A 4,484-nucleotide genomic window follows, 5' to 3' on the forward strand; every position below is an offset into this window, starting at 1 on the left:
TGGTATGTGTGGAATTAGCCCAAAGAGAGATGTAGTTCAGTCTGTGGCTGGCTAGGCTTTTAACAGTGAATCTAGAACCTGGGAGACAGCCACCTTTCCCTCACTATAGGGCAGGAGGTGGTCACTAATAAGGTGGTCTGCAACAAAGCAGACATGAAGATGGAGACAGGAAACAGTGACAGGTTCCCTGCAATTCCCAGGTCCTGATTCCAGACCCTTCAGAAGCTATGTTCATGCCATTGACCTCCATGAGATGCTCCTGTGTACTTAAAATAAGGTTCCTTTTCCAAGCCTAAGCTTGCTCGAATTGGTGTCTGTTACTTGTATCTGAAGAGTCCTGACCACTACAATCATCTGTGTTCATGTCATCGTTATTATTCTCACCCACAGTCATGTCATGCTAGCCCCCCCAGAGTCATCACTCTGCTAAATTGCTCTCCTGTGCTCTTTTATTACATTCCAGAGTTTTTTATCCTTTGGATGACTTAATTCCTCCCCCTAGCCACTGACTGTTGCAGGTGCAATTGGCTGGGGCTGGCATCATAAACAGCAAAATAATTTTTCCAGACAGTTGTGGGTAGAGAAAGGCAGATTTATTAGAGAAAGTAGAAAGATACATTGTAAGAAAGCAGTGGGCCGCACAGCAGAGAAGGGACTGTCTGCCAAGAGGCAGTGGCTGAAGGGAAATTTTATAGGGTCATGCTGGAGGGTCTACATGCAGACAACGTCATGCTGCTGGGGCTGCATGCTGAGCAAAGTACTTGGGAAGAGGAGGTGGCGCCAGCAGGTCGTTCGTGATTGGCAGTCTCTCAGAACAATTGCTCTTCCCTGCCTGGGTCCCCTTCCTTGTTGTTGCTTACTTATCAGGACACCACATTGACATCACCCTATTATTATTTTCCCTTATAAATATCCCCTGTAAATAATTAGAATTGTTTTGCATCATTTACTTCCAAGATTTATTAGTCAGTATAAGCAACACCAGCTACTATAAAAACCAACCCAAAAACTCAGTGTCTTAACACAATAAAAGTTTGTTTCTCACCCACACAAAGTTCAGTGTTCCTATTCAGGCACCTGGCATGGTAGGTTCTTGTCCAAACAGTGACTTGAAAATCTGGGATTCTTCCATTGTTTGACGACTCCATCTTCTAGGTCCCCATTGCCCTTTGCTTGGCTTCTTCCACGTGGCTGGGACTCCAGAAAAAGCACAGAGGATCACACAAGATGTTTTAATAACTAGACAAGTCTAGAGTGATGCACATCATTTAGTCAAATTCTAGTTCAGCCAACTGGTTCACCTAGATGCAAGGGGAATTGTGAGATATATATGTTCAATTGCATGTCCCAAAAGGCAGGAAGAGCAGGTTCTCTACCACAGGAAAAAGGATAATGTCTAGCTCTAGGGTAAAGTAACCACTAGTTCTATGACCTTCATAAAGTCATAACCTCTCATTTTTCCTACCCTTTAACATTAGGAATTATACATCGATGATTCAAATCACTTTCTTTGGAAGCTGAGGTTCCAAAAGAGATGTCCCTGAGGCAGTGGTGTGCTAGAGCCAGCTGGTACTAGCTCCTGAAAACCAGTTGCTCAATTTTTGAAAATTTGGCTCTCCTGCTCTTAACTGAAGCCATTATAAAAAATTAAATTACAGGCATATAAACATAATTAGATACATTATATTAAAAACAAAGGTAATAAATATTCAGAATTTAACAGTCAATTAATTTACTACATCAAATTCTTAATACCCTTGAGGTTGTTTGAGCAATTGTAGGTTTGGTGAAATAACTATATAATGGTGTATGTAATTCTGAGCAGCAGACCCAACTCCACCTTCAGTCTTGCCACACTAGCAGCTTAAAGCAGTGGAAGTATTCACGCCACGGAAATCTGAAGATGTTACAAATCAGGGCTCCCACCCCCAGAGCCAGTTGTTAAATATTTACTAGCAAACCACAGCCCAAGCCCAGAGAGGGAGTGAGTATGCGGGGGAAGCCCTAAAAAGAGACCACAGAATTGGAAATGCCCCAGGGCCATACCCCCCACCACCCACTTCAATCACAGCAGATGTGGTTTTGTTAGTTTTATATCTTAGGCTTCCATATGAGCCTTTGTTTAATAAAGGACTTCTGCTTTAAAAGAAAAATATTTTCAAACTCCTGCATTACAAGATTTATAAGGTCCCTTCTCACCTATTCATTTTTTTTCCTTCATGCATTTCATTTAACATTTACTGATGCTTACATTTTATGGTGTAGACAGGGGAACAGCTTGTTTGAAGTCAATTATGATATTAGTTAGTGTTCTACCCTCTTCCCAAGAAAAGGGAAAGAAAGTAGAATTACCATGAGTTGAGTTCCTATCGTTATCGTTTAGATGCTATCATTCTCATCTCTCATGAATAGCATTTGGATGCTAGTCATTCTCGTCACACCCACAGAAAAGGAAAACAAGATTCAGAAAGTTCAGAGACCTGGCCAAGGTACACGCAGGGAGCAAGCTGGCCATCTTTTTCACACCTCCTCCTGCGCACCTCACCAGACCTTGGACATTCCTTCAGCAAACGTTGATTGAGCATTTTCCATGTGCCTGACACTGTTCTAAATCTTTGATATACGTGTGTGAACTCCTGAAGAGGAACAAATCAAAATCAAATTGAGGCAGTAGAATGGGGTCTGGAGGCAGGAAACCTAAAACTTCCTAGAACTAAATCAAATGGAAATACTTCAGCAGTGACAGGAAATACCCTCTTTGTTTACATACGGTGTATACCAAGTAACCAATGGAAACCTCTAGAGGGTATTAAGCCCCCAAAAAATCTGTAATGGGGCTCTTGAGCGCCTATACTCAAGCCCACTTCCACCATGTGGAGCATACTTTCATTTTCAATAAATCTCTGATTTGTTGCTTCATTCTTTCCTTGTTTTGTGCGTTTTGCCCAATTCTTTGTTCAAGAATCCAAGAACCTGGACATCCTCCACCAGTAACAAAATGTTAGTATAGATTCATTAGGATTAGACCAAGGGAAGTATCCTTTTTGTAGTCCTGGCTTAGCCTCAGCCAACCAAAGAGCTGTGTCTCAAGCTAATTTGATTGTTTCTTTCTTTGCTTTGGAACCATACTCCCATTGACTTCCACACTGAGTGAAGGAGAAAGCAGGGCAGAAGAGGAGGTACCAGAATGAGGCATGAGCTTGTGAGAAAGTATTCATTAATAATAAAGTATGCACAGCATTTTGCTCACTCTCTGTAAAAATCGATAGTTTCAAAGTCTTCCCAACCAGCTGAATTTTCCTAACTCCTTCCAGGCTGCAGATGTGGGCAAATTGCCACACTCTAAACCTTCTCTCTCCTCTGGGTCTCATTTTTATCTCTGAACAGAACCTAGAGCCTTATCCCAACTGAGGTTGACTGGCTGATGACTTACTTGGGATTTGTCAAAGTCAGATTTTTATTTTTTATTTTTATTTTTTTCTTCTGAGGCAGAATCTTACTCTGTCGCCAGGCTGGAGTGCAGTGGTGCAATCTCGGCTTACAGCAACCTCCACCTCCCAGGTTCAAGCAATTCTCCTGCCTCAGCCTCCTGAGTAGCTGGTACTACAAGTACACACCACCATGCCCAGCTAATTTTTGTATTTTTAGTAGAGACGGGGTTTCATCATGTTGGCCAGGCTGGTCTCCATCTCTTGACCTGGTTATCTGCCTGCCTTGGCCTCCCAATTGGCTGGTTTTTTAAAAATATTACATTGAGTTTCTTTGATCTGTGATAAAGCAAGAAAGGACAAATCAAGAGTTTCTATTCCAATGTTCTAAATAGCTGGAACTGGGTAGCAGTTGTAAGTGTCTGCTGGGTGCCCAGAGCTATGCAAGCCCCTGCAGAGAGGGAGACAGAAAAGATCTAAGTGTTACGTGAGGACTGGGTCAGGAACCCAGACTATTAGCTCCCTCTCCAGTGCTCTTTCCCAGATTGCTCATTGCTTCTGATTGTGGTCAGCAACAGTTGCAGGGCTCCTGTCTGCTGTGCCCCAAGCGTCCTGCTGTGCATCCCCTCAGTGCCTCCAGCCAGCTCCAGACACCCCCCCAATCTTTGCCGCTTTCATCTACTTTCTCTCCATGCCCACCACCACTCACTCTGATTTGAGGGCTCCTGAAAGTCAAGACACGATACACAGGGTATGGCTCCGCCCTCCAGGTATTCAAAGTTACTTGGGTGACTGTTGTTACATCTTTAGGAGGAGTGTGAAGTTTTGTTACGAATTCACCCAAACATACCTACTTTATCCCCTTCTCTTCTCCCAGGGTCCTGAGACTTAAACAAAGCTCTCTATTCCTAGGACAGGTGACTTGGCAGAAAGCCTGTGAACTCTTTTGAGGAAGGTGCAATGGAGGGTAAGAGAGTAATAGTCAGTGTTCTTCAGAAAAACAGATCAATAGGAGATATGCATACATATGTATGTATATATATATATATATATATA

The 4,484-nt window shown here is 42.8% G+C and overlaps 1 long non-coding RNA gene across 1 annotated transcript in view; it reads right to left on the reverse strand.

Annotated features, from left to right (window-relative positions):
- Positions 1-571: 571 nt before the first annotated feature.
- Positions 572-4,484, reverse strand: part of LOC116556285 — a 54,566-nt gene continuing 50,653 nt past the window's right edge. The window contains exon 3 of the long non-coding RNA XR_004270925.1: positions 572-1,191. This is a non-coding gene — a long non-coding RNA (uncharacterized LOC116556285). The remainder of the gene's footprint in view (positions 1,192-4,484) is intronic.

This window comes from Sapajus apella, unplaced genomic scaffold, assembly GCF_009761245.1.
Source record: "Sapajus apella isolate SASKATOON/1434 unplaced genomic scaffold, GSC_monkey_1.0 scaffold16, whole genome shotgun sequence".
Lineage (NCBI taxonomy): Eukaryota > Metazoa > Chordata > Mammalia > Primates > Cebidae > Sapajus > Sapajus apella.